The sequence below is a fragment of the Mustela erminea genome, chromosome 2, assembly GCF_009829155.1.
Source record: "Mustela erminea isolate mMusErm1 chromosome 2, mMusErm1.Pri, whole genome shotgun sequence".
In the NCBI taxonomy this organism is placed as follows: Eukaryota; Metazoa; Chordata; class Mammalia; order Carnivora; family Mustelidae; genus Mustela; species Mustela erminea.
Genome location: NC_045615.1, coordinates 92,645,874 through 92,669,538, shown reverse-complemented (window position 1 = coordinate 92,669,538; position 23,665 = coordinate 92,645,874).

Here is a 23,665-nt window from a genome sequence, read left to right as displayed (position 1 = left end):
CCAACATATACTAACAACATTGATAGGATCATATAATTAACAGTGTATGGTGGAGGTAGACATTAATAATTATAGAAAAGGTTATTCAATTAGAGGTGGAATAAATGCTATGACCTGAGTGTGTACTGTGTTAGGAGAGCACGTAACAGAAAAACCTGATCAAGGCTGGGAGTGACAAGGGAGGTGGGGGTGCAGGGCACAGGGTTAGAAAAACGTCTCTGAAGAAGTGGTATTCAAATGACCCAGCACAGTAGAAGAGTGAAGTTAACTAGGTGAAGATCAAAGATTGAATGGAGATTGAGATGCTTCAGGCAAAGCAAAAAACATGCTTGGTTCTTTGGCTCTTTAGAGGAATAAAAAGTGATCATTGCATCTTGAGAAAACCAACAAAGGAATGAAGATGTGTGAGACTGGGTGAAAAGTAAGCAGGAGTCATATCATAGAAGGCCTTGTCAGTAAAATTAGGGAGTTTGACTTTTATTTTAAAAGTTATGAGAAGTCCTGCTTTTAGGATATGATTTATTTTAAAGATTTTATTGATTGAAGGGGGTAAGTCTAGAAGCATGAGCTCACTTAGGAAGCTTTAACAGTAGTTCCAGAGGGAGGTGATAGTAGCTTGGGTCGGAACTGTGACAGAGAAGAAAATGAAGAGAAAGAGGCAGCAGATGTATTAATGAGGAAACAACATGATCACTGCTCTGAGGTAGAGGACAAGAATTAAGAGTTATGATTCAAGATTTGTGGCACATACAACTAGGTATCTAGAGCTATCATTTACTGAAGTGAATAGTAGAAGAAAAACAGGTTTTTGAGTTTAGTTTGGGTCATATCGAGTTTTAGTTGTGCGAAGTGGGCATGGGAGGAAGGCAATTGGATATTCAATGTATGTCTGAGAGAATAGGTGTCGATGGGCCATAGAACTTGAACTGCTTTTGCTCTTATTTTCCCTCAGCTGAGATCAGTTTTCCCATATCTTTGCCTACCCAGAAAAAACAAAAAGCAAAAACTGCCTTTGTATAAATCCATCTCCAGAAATATTCATGAATAATATGTATTTACTAACAAGGTTTTGTGAGAGACAAGAGAGGATATACATCACATGGCTAAACTTTTCACATAGTTCCTTCTCAATATTTAAGCTCTTTCCCCAAAACTCTTAATAGTAGCTGCCTGATCTCTTCACCCCCTTTCTACAACTCTTATGTTTGCCTTTACCACTGCCCTTCTACCCCATGTTCCATGACAAATCCTTTATTTCTGTATGCAGCTTTCTCTATCCCCTGCTATTCACAAGGTCATCTTTAGTTCTTTCTGCAAAACAAAGATCTGTTTTGGAAGCTTCCTGCCAGAGTGGTAGAGGTGAGAGAGAAAGGGAGGATTGTAAATTATAAATTCTTTTCCTGCAAAATACATGTTTTGGTAACATATTCACGACAATGTAAGCCAAAGAGTAGAATCTCAACATTGAAAAATTCAGTAATGGAGGAAAAGATATGAAAGGAGATACTGTCAAATAACTTGAGGGCTGGGAGGACTGAAGTGTTTAAGGGAGCAGAGGTTTCACAAGGACATGTTGGTCCATTTACCACATTTGTTGAGAGATAATTTGTGGATTTAAAAAACATGAATAATTGGGAGGAGTCAAGATGGCGGAGAAGTAGCAGGCTGAGACTACTTCAGGTAGCAGGAGATCAGCTAGATAGCTTATCTAAAGATTGCAAACACCTACAAATACAAGGGAGATCTAAGAAAGAAAGAACAGCAATTCTAGAAACAGAAAATCAACCACTCTCTGAAAGGTAGGACTGGTGGAGAAGTGAATCCAAAGTGACAGGAAGATAGACTGTGGGGGGAGGGGTCGGCTCCTAGCAAGTGACAGAGCAACGGAGCACAAAATCAGGACTTTTAAAAGTCTGTTCCGCTGAGGGACATTGCTCCAGAGGCTAAACTGGGGTGAAGCCCACACAGGGTCAGCGTGGCCTCAGGTCCTGCAGGGTCATAGAAGGATCGGGGGTGTCTGAGTTTCACAGAGCTTACAGACATTAGAACGGGGAAGCTGGCTACAGAGACAGAGCCGAGGAGTGAGCTCTCAGCTCGGGTTACCTTGAACAGGTCGCAGTCTTGGTGATCTTGGAGCGCGGCCAGAGGCCAGGGAGATGGGAGTAATTGGACACTATTCTCTGAAGGGGCACTGAGGAGTGGGGCCCCAGGCTCTTGGCTCCTCCAGGCCAGAGATTGGGAGGCCGCCATTTTTATTCCCATCCTCTGGAACTCTACGGAAAGCATTCAGGGAACAAAAGCTCCTGAGAGCAAACCCCAGCTGATTACTAAGCCAGGCCCCTGGTAAGGGTGGTGCAATTCTGCCTGGGGCAAAGACACTTGAGAATCACTACAACAGGCCCCTCCCCCAGAAGATCAACAAGAAATCCAGCCAGGACCAAGTTCACCTATCAAGGAGTGCAGTTTCAATACCAAGGAGAGCAGTGGAATTCCAGAGGAGGAGAAAGCAAAGCACAGAACTCATGGCTTTCTCCCCATGATTCTCTAGTCTTGCAGTTAATTTAATTTTTTTTCTTTTTCAATTTTCTTTCTTCTTCTGCTAAATTTTTTAACTGTTATGCTTTTCTTTATTAACGTTTTTTAACTAGTTTATCTAATATATATACATATTTCTTTTTAATATTTTTTCTTTATTCCTTTTCTTTTTTTAAATTGTTTCTTCTTTTTTTTTTTTTCTGAACCTCTTTTTATCCCCTATATCCCTTCCATGATTTGGGATATCTTCTGATTTGGTTAAAGCATATTTTCCAGGGGTCTTTGCCACCCTTCTAGTATTTTACTTGCTCCTTCATATACTCTTATCTGGACAAAATGACAAGGCGGAAAAATTCACCACAATAACAAAACAAAACAAAACAAAGAAACAAACAAAAAAAAAAACCAAGAGGCAGTACCGAAGGCTAGGGACCTAATCAATATAGACATTGGTAATATGTCAGATCTAGAGTTCAGAATGACAATTCTCAAGGTTCTAGCCGGGCTTGAAAAAGGCATGGAAGATATTAGAGAAACAGTCTCAGGAGATATAAAAGCCCTTTCTGGAGAAATAAAAGAACTAAAATCCAACCAAGTTGAAATAAAAAAAGCTATTAATGAGGTGCAATAAAAAATGGAGGCTCTCACTGCTAAGATAAATGAGTCAGAAGAAAGAATTAGTGATATAGAAGACCAAATGACAGAGAATAAAGAAGCTGAGCAAAAGAGAGAAAAACAACTACTGGACCATGAGGGGAGAATCTGAGAGATAAGTGACACCATAAGATGAGACAACATTAGAATAATTGGGATTCCAGAAGAAGAGGAAAGAGAGAGGGGAGCAGAAGGTATATTGGAGAGAATTATTAGAGAGAATTTCCCTAATATGGCAAAGGGAACAAGCATCAAAATCCAGGAGGTGCAGAGAACCCCCCTCAAAATCAATAAGAATAGGTCCACACCCCATCACCTAATAGTAAAATTTAAAAATCTTAGTGACAAAAGGAAAATCCTGAAAGCAGCCCAGGAAAAGAAGTCTGTAACATACTATCGTAAAAATATGAGATTGGCATCAGACTTATCCACAGAGACCTGGCAGGCCAGAAAGAGCTGGCATGATATACTCAGAGCACTAAATGAGAAAAACATGCAGCCAAGAATACTATATCCAGCTAAGCTATCATTGAAAATAGAAGGAGAGATAAAAAGCTTCCAGGACAAACAAAAACTGAAAGAATTTGCAAACACCAAACAGCTCTACAGGAAATATTGAAAGGGGTCCTCTAAGCAAAGGGAGAGCCTAAAAGTAGTAGATCAGAAAGGAACAGAGACAATATACAGTAACAGTCACCTTACAGGCAATACAATGACACTAAATTCATATCTCTCAGTAGTTACCCTGAATGTTAATGGGATAAATGCCCCAATCAAAAGACACAGGGTATCAGAATGGATAAAAAAACAAAACCCATCTATATTTTGCCTACAAGAAACTCATTTTAAACCCAAAGACACCTCCAGATTTAAAATGAGGGGGTGGAAAAGAATTTACCATGCTAATGGACATCAGAAGAAAGCAGGAGTGGCAATCCTTATATCAGATCAATTAGATTTTAAACCAAAGTCTATAATAAGAGATGAGGAAGGACACTATATCATACTCAAAGGGTCTGTCCAACAAGAAGATCTAACAATTTTAAATATCTATGCCCCTAACGTGGGAGCAGCCAACTATATAAACCAATTAATAACAAAATCAAAGAAACACATCAACAATAATACAATAATATTTGGGGACTTTAACACTCCCCTCACTAAAATGGACAGATCATCCAAGCAGAAGATCAACAAGGAAATAAAGGCCTTAAATGACACACTGGACCAGATGGACATCACAGATATATTCAGAACATTTCATCCCAAAGCAACAGAATACACATTCTTCTCTAGTGCACATGGAACATTCTCCAGAATAGATCACATCCTCGGTCCTAAATCAGGTCTCAACCAGTATCAAAAGATTGTGATCATTCCCTGCATATTTTCAGACCACAATGCTCTGAAGCTAGAACTCAATCACAAGAAGAAATTTGGAAAGAACCCAAATACATGGAGACTAAACAGCATTCTTCTAAAGAATGAATAGGTCAACCAGGAAATTAAAGAAGAATTAAAAAAAATTCATGGAGACAAATGATAATGAAAACACAACGGTTCAAAATCTGTGGGACATAACAAAGGCAGTCCTGAGAGGAAAATATATAGCAGTACAAGCCTTTCTCAAGAAACAAGAAAGGTCTCAAGTACACAACTTAACCCTACACTTAAAGGAGCTGGAGAAAGATCAAGAAAGAAAGCCTAAACCCAGCAGGAGAAGAGAAATCATAAAGATCAGAGCAGAAATCAATGAAATAGAAACCAAAAAAAAACCCAAAAAACAATAGAACAAATCAACGAAACTAGGAGCTGGTTCTTTGAAAGGATTAATAAGACTGACAACCCCCTGGCCAGACTTATCAAAAAGAAAAGAGAAAGGACCCAAATAAATAAAATCATGAATGAAAGAGGAGAGATCACAACTAACACCAAAGAAATACAGACAATTATAAGAACATACTATAAGCAACTCTATGCCAACAAATTTGACAATCTGGAAGAAATGGATGCATCCCTAGAGACATATAAACTATCACAACTGAACCAGGAAGAAATAGAAGGCCTGAACAGACCCATAACCAGTAAGGAGATTGAAGCAGTCATCAAAAATCTCCAAACATACAAAAGCCCAGGGCCAGACAGCTTCCCGGGGGAATTCTACCAAACATTTAAAGAAAAACTAATTTCTATTCTCCTGAAACTGTTCCAAAAAATAGAAATGGAAGGAAAACTTCCAAACTCATTTTATGAGGCCAGCATCACCTTGATCCCAAAACCAGACAAGGATCCCATCAAAAAAGAGAACTATAGACCAATATCCTTGATGAACACAGATGCAAAAATTCTCACCAAAATACTAGCCAATAGGATTCAACAGTACATTAAAAGGATTATTAACCATGACCAAGTGGGATTTATCCCAGGGCTGCAAGATTGGTTCAACATCCACAAATCAATCAATGTGATACCACACATTAATAAAAGAAAGAACAAGAACCATATGATACTCTCAATAGATGCTGAAAAAGTATTTGACAAAGTACAGCATCCCTTCCTGATCAAAACTCTTCAAAGTGTAGGGATAGAGGGCACATACTTCAATATTATCAAAACCATCTATGAAAAACCCATGGCAAATCTCATTCCCAATGGAGAAAAACTGAAAGCTTTTCTGCTAAGGTCAGGAACATGGAAGGGATGTCCATTATCACCACTGCTATTCAACATAGTACTAGAAGTCCTAGCCTCAGCAATCAGACAAAAAAAGGAAATTAAAGGCATCCAAATCAGCAAAGAAGAAGTCAAGCTATCACTCTTTGCAGATGATATGATACTATATGTGGAAAACCCAAAAGGCTCAACTCCAAAACTGCTAGAACTTGTACAGGAATTCAGTAAAGTGTCAGGATATAAAATCAATGCACAGAAATCAGTTGCATTTCTCTATACCAACAACAAGACAGAAGAAAGAGAAATTAAGGAATCAGTCCCATTTACAATTGCACCCAAAACTATAAGATACCTAGGAATAAACCTAACTAAAGAGGCACAGAATCTATACTCAGAAAACTATAAAGTACTCATGAAAGAAATTGAGGAAGACACAAAGAAATGGAAAAATATTCCATGCTCCTGGATTGGAAGAATAAATATTGTGAAAATGTCTATTCCACCTAAAGCAATCTACACATTAATGCAATTTCTATCAAAATACCATCCATTTTTTTCAAAGAAATGGAATAAATAATCCTAAAATTTATATGGAAGCAGAAAAGACCTCGAATAGCCAAAGGAATATTGAAAAAGAAAGCCAACGTTGGTGGCATCACAATTGTGGACTTCAAGCTCTATTACAGAGCTGTCATTCTCAAGACAGCATGGTACTGGCACAAAAACAGGCACATAGATCAATGGAACAGAATAGAGAGCCCAGAAATAGACCCTCAATTCTATGGTCAACTAATCTTCGACAAAGCAGGAAAGAATGTCCAATGGAAAAAAGACAGCCTCTTCAATAAATGGTGTTGGGAAAATTGGACAGCCACATGCAGAAAAATGAAATTGGGCCATTTCCTTATACCACACAAGAATAGACTCAAAATGGATGAAGGACCTCAATGTGCGAAAGGAATCCATCAAAATCCTTGAGGAGAACACAGGCAGCAACCTCTTCGACCTCAGCCACAGCAATGTCTTCCTAGGAACATCGCCAAAGGCAAGGGAAGAAAGGGCAAAAATGAACCATTGGGATTTCAGCAAGATCAAAAGCTTTTGCACAGCCAAGGAAACAGTTAACAAAACCAAAAGACAACTGACAGAATGGGAGAAGATATTTGCAAACGACATATCAGATAAAGGGCTAGTGTCCAAAATCTATAAAGAACTTATCAAACTCAACACCCAAATAACAAATAATCCAATCAAGAAATGGGCAGAAGACATCCAGATGGCCAACAGACACATGAAAAAGTGCTCCACATCACTCGGCATCAGGGAAATACAAATAAAAACCACAATGAGATATCACCTCACACCAGTCAGAATGGCTAAAATTAACAAGTCACGAAATGACAGATGCTGGCGAGGATGTGGAGAAAGGGGGACCCTCCTACACTGTTGGCGGGAATGCAAGCTTGTGCAACCACTCTGGAAAACAGCATGGAGCTTCCTCAAAATTTTGAAAATAGAACTACCCTATGACCCAGCAATTGCACTACTGGTTATTTATCCTAAAGATACAAACGTAGTGATCCGAAGGGGCACGTGCACCCGAATGTTTATAGCAGCAATGTCTACAATAGCCAAATTATGGGAAGAATCTAGATGTCCATCCACAGAGAATGGATAAAGAAGAGGTGGTATATATACACAATGGAATACTATGCAGCCATCAAAAGAAATGAAATCTTGCCATTTGCGATGACGTGGATGGAACTAGAGGGTATCATGCTTAGCGAAATAAGTCAAGGGGAGAAAGACAACTATCATATGATCTCCCTGATATGAGGAAGTGGTGATGCAACATGGGGGCTTAAGTGAGTAGGAGAAGAATCAATGAAACAAGATGGGATCGGGAGGGAGACAAACCATAAGTGACTCTTAATTTCACAAAACAAACTGAGGGTTGCTGGGGGGGAGGGGGGTCGGGAGAAAGGGGGTGGGGTTATGGACATTGAGCAGAATGATGGTATGTGCTATGGTGAGGGTATGTGCTATGGTGAGTGCGGTGAAGTGTGTGAACCTGGCGATTCACAGACCTGTACCCCTGGGCATAAAAATATATGTTTATAAAAAATAAAAAAAAAAAAAGGAAAAACATGAGTAATTAAATTTTCCCTAAAATGATCTGCTTTATGTACTTTTAGCAAACGGGAAACTGACAGACCCTACTTTATGCACCACATCTTTTTTTTTTTTACCATGAATTTCTCTTACCTAAACATGGCAAAATCATTTTTAATTCATTTTTCCTCTGCAGAATAGGGGTTGACAATCTGAATAGATAATCCTAGTTCTGTGTTTCCTGGTAATCCTGAAATGAAAAGAAGTGTCAGATCAGTGTTGCTTACCTGGGCAGTTTTCCTCACACATCTTTAGCCTTATCCTATAGCCAGCGCCATGCCACAAATGTTGAGACTGCCCAGGTAAGTAGTCAAGCAGATTGGATGGACCTTCTTTCTTTCTGTGCTCATGGTCTACAGCGAATAAGTAGGGTTTGGGCCCTGTGCCTGAAGGAATAAGATGATGTGAGGAGACAGTTTGGTCCCGAAGCAGGTGTCTATAGCAATGTTTCAGTATGTATCCAGGGTTTTAGTTGCAAAACTGTGAACATTGCTAATGGGGCACAGAAAAAACACCCATATTAGCATGGAAATCTGGGCTGCACCAAGAGTGGAGTGGGGACAGGGGATGGTAGCAGCTAGCCCTGTGGCCATGTGGCCAGACAGATCACTGGTTTTGCACACCACTGAAGGATTAAGTTTTGAGAGGTGGCCTTCAGTAGAAGGCAGTCTGTGGGCTGCTTAGTTGAGAATGGTGGGCGGGCTTATTCTCTCCTGACGACAAAGGCTTTTTTATAAGCTGACTAATCTTCCCCCTCTTTTTTGCTTGTCAGGGAGAGTAAAATATTTCAGTGTTTACTGTCTGCTGCCCCCTGAAAAAAATTAATTGAAAAGTGGATCAATAGCAAGACTGAATGGGTGAATAGAAAGATAAATTAGGTAGATCTTTAGTGGATGGCAGAAAATTCATGTCTTGGTGGGAAATACAGGATTCTAAAGAGAAGTAATGATTTTGAATGGAAAGGTCAAAATAATTCTGATATAACCCTTTCAAACTTTTTTAGACTTCAGAAAGGGAAAAACAGGCCTTTATTATACTTTGTATTAAAATGAGTATTTACCATGCTGCTTTGCTTTGCTTTCTTTGAGTGATGAATTCAGTAGCCTGGCATCACTAACCCGGCTCTCCTAACATTTTTCTTACTTTTGCCCTCAGTTATCCAAGAGAGGAACATTGATGGATAGAGTTATATCCTTTATCTTGGTATCTCTTCAAGAGCACACTAGATTGTCTTTTGCCTTCCTCATTCCACTTCCAAATCTTATCATTGAGAATTTGTGGCAATTGCCACAGAAGAGTAAAGCACAAAGGGGCTATAATGATGGCTTGGGGGTGGGTTCAGGAATAGAAATGTGCCTGTAGGAGTTTGACCTTGCACCACAATTCTGACCAGCTTGGATCCAGCTCTTGGAAAAAATAGAAACAATAAAATATAACTCCCACCCACCCTCAGAGAGCGGCAAACCATCCTTCCTCCAAAGAGCGAATGGGTGGAGGCAGCTAGCATTTATTTTATTAGACCTTATGAGCATGGCAGAATGATTAAACATTTTTTTTTTTTTTTTGTCAGAGAGAGAGAGAGTGAGCGCGAGCAAACTCAGGCAGACAGAATGGCAGGCAGAGGCCCAGCGAGAAGCAGGCTCCCTGCCAAGCAAGAAGCTCGATGTGGGACTCGATCCTGGGACGCTGGGACCATGACCTGAGCCAAAGGCAGCTGCTTAACCAACTGAGCCACCGAGGCGTCCCTGAGCCGCTTAACCCACTGAGCCACCCAGGCGTCCCTGATTAAACATTTTAATTCCTTTTCTGCTAGACGTTTAAATTCATTGCCTGTTTACTAATGTTTCCTCTTAGCTCGCTACTGGTCTGCTCACGATTCAGGATCAGACTAGTAATAAGAGGATTATGAGAGTGAGGCTGGTCATCGTTACTTTCCAGATGCTTCTGTGGCTTTCTTAAAATCTTAACTTGGTTTTTCTCAGGTCAAGGAAAGGGGCGAGGTCTTTTGCTGTCTGGGTGGAAGAAGGAAAGGAGGAAGAGAGAGAAGACTAGAAGAATACGTATAGGTGCAGGGTGTCCTTTCCCCGCCACTGTTTGCCCTTTCAAAGGAAGCTGTGTAAATATAGTTTCTTTTTACCCATAAAATTATGATGGGTTGCCACATGCTATGCATCATGCTTTATCATGATAAGGAAACAGGTAGCTTTAAACGAAAGCATTTGATGATTTGTCAGGCCTTTGGCAGTTGATCAACCCCGCTGTGAAGGGACAGTGATATGGTTGCTATGCTGAAACTGTTTAAAGAATATGAAATGTGGATCGTGGCGCTGAGGTAGTTGACGGTAAATCAGATCTGATTTCCCCTCTGAGAGCACAAAATGAACCTTGTCGTTATCAGGAAGAGAAATGAAATCTTTAAATATTTCTCAATGCTTTGTCATCTCTGCCTGTCGGGGTGATTTAACATAAAATTTCCCCAAAGTAGGAAATGCAGGTATTATTTCATTTCATTTCATAGATAAACTTCACAGTTTTCTCTATAAATTACTTGAAAAAGCCCCCAATTTGCAATTGTGGAGGTTGCTTAAGATCAATGGGGTTTTGAAATAAAATATTATTAGTAAAAAAAAAAAGGTGCTTTGTGTTTCTTCCCCTACTGATAGCCTGACAGTCCCCGAACACAGTGATGTCTTAGTGTTTATGGGAAAATATCAGAAGGGCCGAGAGAAGTTGCTTATAAATGGTTTGAGGTAGCTGTGTTGCCAAAACAGTTGGTTTATTGAACTTTTGACTAAATATTCATATAACCTGTGGTTATCTGGTTTCATGTTTCAAACTCCTGCTTGCTTTTTCTCTCTTCTCCTGTTCTACTTAATGATAATAAGACCTCGCAGACATTTGCAAAATTTCTATTACCTCAAGATTTAAAATACCATTTTTAAGGGGGAAAAAACTGCTTTTTAGAATTAATATATATGCACATGAATAATGTAGGCTCACTGTGGAAAAAAATAAAGATATCAACAAAAATTCTCCTGTGACCCAGAGAGAATCACTGTTAACATTCTCCTGTGTCCCTGAGGACTTCATTTGTGAGTATTTTTTATTTAACATCAGATCATTCATTCTCAATTTCAGAGTACTGGAGAATAAGCCTCGCAAATTTTGGTCTCAGAGTTTAAAATTGAATATTCAAAAGAGTTTATTTGCAAGATCTTTTCAGTATTTTATTGCAGAAGGGATATCCATTTTTCTTCCATTTCCAGTAAAGAAAAAATAAGAAGGATAAAGTGCGAAGTGCAGCATAAGGTATTTGGGTTATGTCTGAAGAAAGGTTTCTTGGTATTATTACTAGTTACTGGAACAAATACCTTATTGATCTTTAATGTGTTACCACTTGGAGCAGAATGCAGCCCGTGATTATCTTATTTGTTGACAGGTTGGCTGACTTAACTAAATGATAAGCAGCAAAAGGTTCTTCCTAAATCCCTGCTCAGTACTGTGCTAGGTTAAAGCAAACAAACTTTTCGCCCAACCCAAGACAAATGTCATAAGTAAAGAATCAAAGAATTAGAGCAGAGGCCACCTGGGTGGCTCAGTTGGTTAAGTGTCTGGCTTCAGCTTAGGTCGTGATCTCAGGGTCCTGAGATCAAGTCCCATGTAAGGCTCTCTGCTCAGCGGGGAGTCTGTTTCTCCCTTTCCCACTGTGTTCTCCCTCTCTCTCTCAAATAAATAAACAAAATCTTTAAAAAAATTATAGCAGAGTAATAATTCTGAGAAAGGTAAAATTAATCATGCTTTATTTCTGCCCCATATTTCTTGTCTCTCATGTACTCTGTGTGGAAGGAAGCAGATATTGGAATCCCTATAGAAAGTTTTTTAATTCAGGTTGCTTGGAATATTCCAGAACATCACAGTCATTATCATCTTTTCCCTCATAATAATCTAATAAATTAGATACTACTATTATATCCATATTAAAGATTCAGTAAAAGAACGAGGTTTGTTTGTTCAATATTTGGTAAATATCAACTATGTGCCAGATATTTTACTGCTTACTGAAATTCAGCAGTTAATCCACAGACAATAGACCAGTCCTTCTGGAGCTTATATTCTAGAATGTAGTTGGAGAGAAAGACATTATCTGTGCTCAGGGGGAGTCTGCTTGAGATTCTTTCTCTCTCTCTCTTTCTCTCTCTCTAAAAAAAAAAAAAAAAAGAATGTAAGAAGATGGTGGGGATAATGGTGAAAAATTAAGAGGTAAGAGAAAGAGTGTTCTGATATAACATTTGACTGGATTCAAACCCAGGAGTTGTATTTTCATATCCTGTGCTACTTTAATAACAAGAAGACACCAAACAAGAACATGAGATTATTGACTAAAGAGATTGCCTGATATGGATTCATGGGAAAGGATAATTTCTATGGTTTATTATTTTTCAGGCAAGCCATAAACGCTGAATAATGGAGAGAAGAAAGATTCCTCCTCACAGCTAAGGAATTTAAAGTGGTTAATTTTCAAGCAAGTAAAACCACTAGGATTTGGCCCGCATTGAAAAGGAGCCAGAATTCATTGGCTTTGGATCCTTGTTTATTTCTACCACTGTGTCAAGAAGCCTGTGGAGTACTGAAAGCACCTCTAAACCAGCAGATGTTTTAGATGTATTTATTTTGTCAAAACATCAACATGTATTATTTTTCATCTTGTGAATGCTTATCTTCACCTTCTGCACTCTGCCCTAATTTTAATCCATCTCGGTCCTTCCCTTCTAATTTGCTAAGCTCAGAGGAAATTTCCTTCTATGGAATGTGACTAATAATGAGTGCACTGAACACTTAAAGGATAACAGTGAAACTACTTACTTCTTTAAGAGTTGTATAATTTTAAGAGTAAAAGCTTTATAGAAGTATTAGAGTGAAGAAGGAATATTATTATAGTGCTAAGCAGAAGATGAATCTGTCTGGAAGAATTTGTCTCTAAGTGCTTTAGAATTCAATCAGAGAGGCAGAACTAGTAGGAATGATGGATGGACAGATGGATGGATAGATAGGTAGGTAGATAGATCAGTGGGTAGAGGGAGGGAAGGAGGCAGGTATATTTATTATAAGGAATTGTCTTACTCGATTATGGCAGCTGGTTAAGCAAGTTCAAAATCTGTCAGACAGATAATCAGGAAGGGGAGGTCATGGGTGGCCTTGCACATATGGACAGGGTGGTAGTTATCCATGGGCAGAATTTCTTTAACTCTGCTTCTAAATTCTGCCCATTGATTCAGTCAAGCCCATTCAGATTATCTAGGAAAATCTACCTTAATTAAAATAATCTGATTAGGGTTTTTAGGTATATCTGCCCAGTTCCTTCACAGTATCTCCTAAATGGTGTTTGAATCACTGGGGACTGTAGTGTGGCTAGGATGGGACACATGGAGAAAAAACAACAACAAAAAAATGGGCAATTCACCCTGAAAATTTGTATTCTGGGAATCTTTACTGGGATATGTATAGCAAACTCCTGAAATCTTTTAAGAGTGATAAAAAACCCAACTTTTAACTTTTACATTGTTTCAATGTGAAAAGTATGCTTTTGTCTTTCTAAGCTGCCTATATATGTCAAGACCATAAGATATTTATTTACAGATGTGATGATAAATCAATCAGTCCAGTGTCTCTGCTTGATAGATTTAGAACACCAGTGTCTTTTGAACCCATTTCACATTAAAACAAAGCAAAAATAGAAATAGATTGTCTGGTAGTCGCCTGCAGCATCTATTGCCTACTGAACAGCCAACTATACATTTTTCTCCTCTTCCTTGTGTTTATTTTTGTTTTGTGTGTGTGTGTTGGTGGAAGGGGGGGCAGCAACAGATGCTTTGTACAACCCCAGCGTGGTGATTCATAGTTGATCAAAAGCAGTCATGGAGCTCTTTTTGCCAGCAATTGGGCTGGGGCTAGGTGTAGGATTTAATTTGGACCAAGGCAATATAAGTGAAAATATAATAACCCTAATTATCAGATAAATATCCATAAGTCCACACTGACATAAATAAATGATTGACTAAATTAATAAATGAGGAGAATAGATAAATTTCTCTTGCAAAAGAATTCCTAATAATTTATGTAGCTATTCTACCTTCAGGGAAGTAGAGTGTAAATCCCACTCCTCAAGTATGAACTGTGCATAATGCCTTCCTTCCCAAGAGTAGTCTGTGGCAAGGGGTCGGGGGAGAGAATAATTTTTTTCAATGGAAGAATCTGATATATTAGTTTTTATTGCTGCTATAACAAATTATCACAAACTTAGTGTTATAAAATAATTAGACTTTATTATCCTCCAGTGCCATGGGTTAGAAGTACAGCGCAGGGCTAAAATCGGTATTGTTAGGGATATGGGCAGGGCTGAATTTCTTTCCGGAGGCTCTAGGCAGGGAATCTCTTTTCTTCCTTTTCCAGTTTCTAGAGGCTGTCCATATTCCTTGGCTCATGACCCCCTCCTTTGCCCTCAAAGCCAACAACAACAGGTCTGGTTCTCACATCCCATCATTGTGAACTGCTTTCTTCATCATGTCTCTGACTTTCTTTTCTGCCTTATGTTTCTAGTGAGCCTATCCTTCAAGATAACCTTTCTATCTGAAGGTCAGATGATTAGAAAATTATTTCTGCAACCTTAATTTTCCTTTGTCATGTAACCTAACGTATTCACAGGTTTCAGGAATTAGGTCAGAGGTGTACTTGGGGTTACGTATTCTGTGTGCCACATCTGACAAGCAATGCTTCATCTAGCTGAACCAGGTTCACATCTACAGTGAAAAGTCATGTTGATAGAATGTACACTTGATACGGTGATAAGTGTGTTACTTTACCTGAATGATCTTCCTTCCTAAAACCCATTAGGTCAGTCTAATCATGGAAAAAATATGAGACAAATCACAAAGGAGAGATATTCTGAAAATATCTGAATACCACTCTTCAAAATGATCAGAGGTCATTGTGGTAGGACTGTGGACAGACCAAAATGGAAAGGAGGAGAGAGGTTGTCTCTTACAGCATCCAGACAGGAACAAGCTGGCTTGCCACCTTAATTATAAGCCAGTGAGAACTGGACTGAACTTACGACTTACAGAGCTGGAAGATGATCAATTTATATAGTTTTAAACTACTAAGTTTGTAGTAGTATTTTACTGCAGCAAAAGAAAACTAACAAAATCTTCCAAAATAAGAAATGTCTGAGAAACTGTCACAGCCAAGAGGAGCTAAGGGGACTGACAGCTAAGTATTATGTGTTATCTTAGACCACATGGGATCCAGGAAAAGAAGAACATGAAGTAAAAACTAAAGAAGTTTGAATAAAGTATGGAGTTCAGTTAATAATAATATATCAAAAGCAGTTCTTTGATTTTGGCAAATGTACCACACTAACGTGTCATTTTATCAATGTTAGGTACCAAGAGAAACAGGGTTTAGGCTCTATACAACTTTTTTATAAATCTGGCATGTTTTCTATAAATCTAAATCTGTTCTAACATAAAACACTTATTTAACAACAAAAAATTAGGAGGTAATTGTCAATTTAGGACGATGTTCCAGTGCTAGTAGGTGAAAATAGTCAAATTGATTCTCTAGATAATTGCTTACTTTCTACTATGTGTAGGGGTACTGTGGAGGTTATTGCAAAGAATCTGTCAAGTATCCTATTCCTTAGGACCTCAGGCTCTACTTGGAAAAACATGTGTATGAGTTTTGCTGTAATCCAGGGGAAAAGTGGTAAGTATATACAAGCCCCATGGCTCAAGGTCAAAGGATGTTTGGTTAAGAAAAAAATATCCTTCCTCAGGGGTGGGAGGTCACAGAGGACTTTGCGAAGGGGGTGACATCTACACTCTGCCTTGAGGAATAGCCAGGTTTTGTATATACATACTTGAAGAGGGAGAAGAAGACCAACAAGCCAAACACAAAAGTCTTAGGACAAAGGTCCAGAAAAAGAGGGTGTTAACTGTAAATATGTAGAATTTAAGTGCCTCAAAGATTGTAATGTTGTCTGTCATGTTCATCACTGTATCTTCAGTGCTTCTGACAGAACACACAATAGTTCCTCCACAAATATCTGTTGATTAAGTGGAAGGAAAATGGTCAGGGAATAAGTTGTGGAGACCCTGCATGCTAAATTAGTAAGTTTAGCTACTAAACAATTTTTTGAGAGAACATGATTTGTACTATATTGTAGAAAGATTAATGGGGTAAAAAATGCAATTTTGATAAAAAAATGCAGATTAGATAGAAAAGGAGAGTAAGGAAATATTAAACTTGCACAGTCAAGAAATTACAATTACATTAATCTTATTTATTTGCTAACGCAATCACTAGTATCCATTAAAAATTACATTTTTATTTATATAAAATTAACATATATTTGAAAGAATCAGAGATCTAGAATGAAAATTAACAGTCTTCTGCTCAAGTCAGAAAACTCCACGTCTCTATCTCAGAGGTAACTGGTTTCATCTCTTTTACCTGTTTCTTCAAATACCTGCCTCCTTATTTCTAAATTTAAATGTATATAGCTAGTTTTTAATTTTAAATTTTAAGTAGTATCTTTAGCTCTCTACTCAGGAAAATTTAATTTTCTCACAACAACCATAATCCCCTATATTCACTCCCATAATTCCTCCCCCACATTCTTGAGGTTATATTAACCATATATCAGTGAATATTTGATGCTTTCATTTTATTATGTAGAAATATTATGCATGCCAAAGCCATGTGGGCCACTACAATAACTATGTTTCCTTTCTTCTACAGGTTCTTGTTTTCATTAAAGGTAATCTTTGCTTTATTTATTTATTTTTTACTTAGTTTTCTATGACACTTTCAATGTGGTCAAGCATACCAGGAAATCTAATAATCTTCCAGTATTCAGCAGTGGAATAGTCCTTCTCCTGTATGTTCTGGAATGGACATTTTATAAGAGTTATCTCAGGATAATGTTATTCCAAGACATGATCTTTGAGATTGCAGCTTCCTTTTTTCCTGTTGACTCTGTTTCTTTGATTTCATGATTTCCTCTTTACTCCCTGGTTTTCTTGAAGTTTGTCCTTCACTAGCTCTCTATGATGCCTGGGAGGTAGTATTTTTAAAGGACTGCATGTTTACTTACTATGGTTAAAATTATTACATTAGATGTATATAACATTTCACCCTTCCCTCCACCCCAACCATTCTACTATCTGTTTCTATGAGTTCTTTTTTTAAAAAATTTATTTTAGTTAATTTATTTATTATCATCATCATTATTATTATTATTTTTAGATTCCACATGTAAGTGATTCGTTTTTGCCTGGTTTATTTCATTTAACAGAATGTCCTCTGGGCTCATCCGTGTTGCTGCAAAAGGCAGATTTCCTTCTTTTTTAAGGCTGAATAATATTCCATTGTGTGTGTTGTGCGTGTGTGTGTGTCTATATAATAGTGTGTATACACACACACAGACCCCACATTTTCTTAATCCATTCATCAAAGGATACTTTGGTTATTTCCATACTTTGGCCATTGTGAATAATATTGCAATGAATGGGAGTACACTTCTTTTCGAGATACTGATTTCCTTTCTTTTGGAGATATAAAGTGGAATTGCTGGATCATATGGTAGCTCTATTTTCAATTTTTTGAGGCAACTCCATACTGTTTTCTGCAGTAGCTATACTAAATAATATTCCTACCAGCAGTACACAAGGGCTGTCTTTTCTCCTCATCCTTGCAAGCTCTTGTTATGCTTGTCTTTTTGATAGTGAACATTCCAATATACAAGCAGTGATATTGTGATTTTGATAGGCATTTCCCTAACAGTTAATGATGGTGAGCATTTTTTTAGGGTCTGTTGGCTATTTGCATGCTTTTTGGAAAAAGTCTATTCAGGTCCTTTGCCCATTTTTAACCAGGTTATTTGTGTTTATTACTATTCAGTCGTATGCTTTCCTTATATATTTTGCATATTAACTCATTATATGTGGTTTGAAAATATATTTTCCCATTCCACAGGTTGCCTTTTTATTTTGCTGATGGTTTCGTTTGCTGCAAAATATGTTTAGTTTGATATATTTCTTTCTAGAAGTTTTATGATCTCAGGTCTTGCATTCAAGTATTTGATCCATTTTGAGTTGATTTTGTGTATGGTAAAATATAAGTTTCGAGTTTCATTCTTGTCCATGTGGTTGTCTAGTTTTCTGAACACTATTTATTAAAGAGACTCTCCTTTCCCCATTGTATAATTTTGGCATCTTTTTCAAAGATGAACTGGGCATATATGTATGGATTTAATTCTGGGCTTTCTGTTTTATTTATCTATGTGTCTGTTATTACACCAATACCATACAAATTTGATTACTATAGTTTTGTGATATAGTTTGAAATCAGGAAGTATATTGGCCCAGATTAGCTCTTTTTCTCTTTGAGCTTCATTGAGATATAATTAAATCTCAGCTTCATTGAGATATAATTAACATATAACATATAAAAGTTTAAGGTGTACAATGTGATGATTTGATACATATATATATTACAAAATGATTTCCACAGTAAGCTTAGTTAATACCTCCGTTTCCTTCCATAATCACTGTGTTGAGAACCTTTAAGATACATTTTCTTAGCAACATTCAAGTATACAATACGGTATGCTTAACCGTAGTCACCATGTTATATCCTGGATCTCCAGAACTTATTTGTCTTCTAAGTGGAAGTTTATACCCTTAAACTAGCATCTTCCCATTTCTCCCATTTCCCAGCCCCTGACAACAGCCACTTAACTTTATTTCTATGAGTTGGGCCTTTTTAGAATCCATACATAAGAGAACATACAGTATTTGTCTTTCACTCTGTGAGTGTCTTTCACTTAGCATAACGTCCTCAAGGTACTCCATATTATTGCAAGAGGTAGCATTTGCTTGTTTTTTAAATGTGCGAATGGTATTCATGTGTGTGTGTATGTGCGTGTATACATACCACATTTTCTTTATTCATTCTTCTATCCATGGACATTTGGATTGTATCCTTGTCTTAGATATTGCAAATAATGCTGCAATCAATATAGGGGCATAGATACCTCTTCAAGATAGTGATTTCAGGGGCACATGGGTGGCTCAGTGGGTTAAGCCTCTGCCTTCAGCTCAGGTCATGATCCCAGGGTCCTGGGATCCAGCCCCGCCTTGGGCTCTTTGCTCAGCAGAGAGCCTGCTTCCCTTCCTCTCTCTCTGCCTGCCTCTCTGCCTACTTGTGATCTCTCCCTGTTAAATAAATAAATAAAAATCTTAAAAAAAATAGTGATTTCCTTTTTTTTTTCTTGACATATACTCAGAATTGCTGGGTGGTTACTGGCTCATATGGTAATTCTATTTTTAATTTTCTAAGGAGACTCTATATTGTTTTCTATAGTGACTGTAAATTTATTTCCATTTTCATTTCATTTTTCTGTATGGTATAATATAGGGGCCAATTTCATTCTTTTGCATGTGAATATCCAGACCTCCCAAAAGCAATTAATGAAAAGAGCGTCTTTTTCTCATTGAATATTCTTGGCTTTCTTGTCCAATATTTGTTGACTGTATATGTGTAAGTTTATTTCTGGGCTTTCAATTCTGTTTCATTGGTCTATGTGTCTATTTATATGCCAGTACCATCCTATTTTGATTACTATAGCTTTGTAATAAAGTTTTAAATTAGGAAATGTATTGCCTCCAGCTTTCTTCTTCTTTCCCAAGATTGGTGGCTATTCAGCGTCTTTTAGGGTTCTGTATGAAATTTAGGATTTTTTTTATATCTGTGAAAAATACCTCTGAAATTTTGATAGGGATTGCATTGAATCTATAGACAGCTTTTGGTAGAAGGATTGTTTTAACAAATTAATTCTGATCCATGAATATAGGGTAACTTCCCAATTTTGGATTTTCTTTAATTTCTTTCATCATTCTCTTATAATTTTCAGTGTGTACATCTTTTTCCACCTTAGTATTTTATTATTCTGTTGTTCTCATGAATGGGATTGTTTTCATTATTTCCACAGTTATTAGTGTATAGAAATGCAACTGATTTCTATGTTGACTTTGTATCTTGCAACTTTACTCAATTTTTTATTAGTTCTAACAGTGTGTATGTGTGTGGGGGGTCTTTAGGGTTTTCAGTATATAAAATCATATCATCTGCAATCAGACAATTTTACCTTTTCCTTTCTGATTTGGATGACCTACTGGTCTAATATCTTCTTGACTAAATGTTCTGGCTACAATTTTCAGTACTATATTGAACTAGAAGTGGTGAGAGTGGACACCTTTTCTTGTTCCTGATCTTCATGGGAAATCTCTCAACTTGCTGCTATTGAGTATGATGAATGTGAGGTTGTTGTATATGGGCTTTATTATATTGAGACACATTACATCTATATCTAACTTTTTGGTAGTTTTTAAAAAAATGTTGAATCTTTTCAAATACTTTTTTTACATCTATTGAGAAGATCATACAATTTTTATTCTTCCTTTGGTTAATGTGGATCACATTGATTTGCAGATGTTGAGGCATCATTACATCCTAAGAATAAATCCCAGCTGATGATAGTATATGATTCTTTTAAAATGTTGTTGAGTTCAGTTTGCTTATAGGTTGTTGAGGATTCTTGCATCTGTGTTCATCAGGCATATTGGCCTGCAATTTTTTTAAAAAATATTTTAATTTAATTTCTTTTCAGTGTGACAGAATTCATTGTTTATGCACCACACCCAGTGCTCCATGCAACACGTGCCCTCCATAATAACTAGCACCAAGCTCCCCCAACCTCCCACACCCTGCCCCTTAAAGACCCTCAGATTGTTTTTCAGAGTCCATAGTCTCTCTTGGTTCATCTCCCCCTCCAACTTCCCCCAACTCCCTTCTCCTCTCCATCTCCCCACATCCTCCATGTTATTTCTTATGCTCCACAAATAAGTGAAACCATATGATAATTGACTCTCTCTGCTTGACTTATTTCACTCAGCATAATTTCTTCCAGTCCCGTCCACGTTGATACAAAAGTTGGGTATTCATCCTTTCTGATGGAGGCATATACTCCATAGCGTATATGAACCACATCTTCCTTATTCATTCGTCCGGTGAAGGATATCTTGGTTCTTTCCACAGTTTGGGGACCGTGGCCATTGCTGCTATGAACATTGGGGTACAGATAGCCCTTCTTTTCACTACATCTGTATCTTTGGGGTAAATACACAGTAGTGCAATTGCAGGGTCATAGGGAAGCTCTATTTTTAATTTCTTGAGGAATCTCCACACTGTTCTCCAAATTGGTTGCACCAATTTGCATTCCCACCAACAGTGTAAAAGTGTTCCCCTTTCTCCACACCCTCTCCAACACATGTTGTTTCCTGTCTTGCTAATTTTTCTTTTCTTGTAGTTTTCTTATCTGGCTTTGGTATTAGGGTAATGCTGGTCTTATAAAATTAGTTTGGAAGTATTCTCCCTTTCGTGTTTTTTGTTTGTTTGTTTTTTGAAAAGTTTAAGAAAGATTGGTTTTACTTCTTTAAATATTTGTTAGAATTCATCAGTGAGGCCCTCTGGACCTGGATTTTTTTTCTGTTGAGAGGTTTCTTTGATGACTAGTTAAATCTCCTTACTTAGTAATTGATCTGTTCAGATTTTCTATTTCTCCATGATTCAGTCTTTATAGATTGCATTTTTAAGAGAATTTAAATTTCTTAAATTCACTGTGATGTTTCTTTAAATCAACAGTGAGTTCTCCATCCCTCTCCATACCCCCCACCCCCTTATTCCTTGGCTTTTACCTAACACAGCAAGAACCCTGGAGGTGAGCAACGTGGTACAGACAGAGAAAGCTCCAGGAGAAGCCTGGCTTGAGGAGCTAAAAAGAGAATTTAAACCCTCAGAGTAAGAACCCAACCTCCTACATTTCTTGTATTTTTTCCTCTTCCTCTTCTTCTTTTCCTTTTTCCTTGCCAGTCCTAGGCAATTATATCCAGTTTCTTTTAAAGATTTCAGAAAATAATATAGTACATGACCTATATATGACCTAGGGGACTTAAAACAGCCTACTTAATCAAACATGAATTTTCACACTAAGAGGGATGACTAAAGACTGTAATTAATTTTATACATTTTAAGTCACTTTGGTAGCAAATTAGTTCAGCTAATGTCAAGTTTTGCTGCTAATTGAATTTTTAAAAAATTTTACTTTTCAGAATTTTGTGAATTTGGAGTACAGATAAAGTATTATTGAATCTTTACCTCTCACCTGGCCTTTGAGGATAAGTAGTGCCTTCAACTCCTCAGCTTTTCTGGGGTTTTTAGGTATGAATCCATACGCAAACTATTTACTTCTTGCTTTGCCAACTGAGGGCTGTCTTTCCAGACTCTGTTAAGTCAGTCATCACTTGTCCACCTGCTTTCTGTCTTTCAGAATTTGGTTGATATATCTTTTCTGCTAAGGTATCTTCTACTGCAATCTTTGACTTTGTATTTTTTTACTTGTTTCTATTCCTTAACTGTCTTCTTTGTGGAGTTTCAGGAATAAGCCAAGATCATTGGTTGTATCTAATCTGTCATATTCATTCAAAATCCACAAGTCAAGATTAACTACAACTCTGAAATTTAGATAAAAATAGTTGGGTACTGATAGAATTCTTCAGTTCTGTAGCAACGTTCAAGTTAAGAGTCGTGAGTTGCAGTAATTTCTTAGGCTTGTATTACCTGAAACCCCATAGAGATGGATTATCTGTATTAGAGGTATCCACAAGCTAATTAACACCATCTGACTGTAGTGGGCTACATAATGCTTGCTCCCTGTGCTTCTGCTTCACCCCTTCCCATCCTCCTTCTTTCACCCTCTGAATATATCTACAATCTAGTCTCCAGAGCCTGTGAATATTACCTTATATGGTAAAAGATGTAATGAAGTTAAGGATTTCGAAAGGAGGATTTATTCAGAATTATCTGGATGGTCTGTAACAGAAGTTTAGAGTTAGATCACCTGGAGAAGAGCTGAGCAGGGAGAGAAAAAGCCACAAACCAAGGGATACTGATAGCTACCAGAAGCTGAAAGATGCAAGAAATGAATGTTCCCTTAGAGCCCCCAGGGATAAAGCTTTGCTTACAGCTTGGTATGGACTTCTGGCTCCAGAACCAGGAGAAAATACATTTCAGTTATTTTAAGCAAACCAGTTTGTGGTGATAATCTGTTATGGCAGCTCTAAGACATGAATACACTGGCAGTGAAATGTTGTATTGTCCTCCAGGAGTGAGAGCAAGTTCTCTGTGTGAGACAACCATGCTTGTACATTATTTTATTTATAATTTTAGGCAAATTGGTTCTATTCTATGGACCTCAATTTTAAAACTGGAAAATAGGATTCATTGTCAGTGAATTGAAATGTCTTAAATTCCTACAATACTTTTGAATTGTTCCAATCCTAATATGATGGTGGAGAAATTGATCTATTTGCATCATTCATATAATGAATATGTAAATAAATCTCAAATGGAAAGAATAACATTATTGCTACATTGGGGTGTATTTAAAAAGTAAGAATATTTCTTCTTTTTCTCTTGAAATAACTATTTAGATGTGCTTGTATATGAAAGCAAT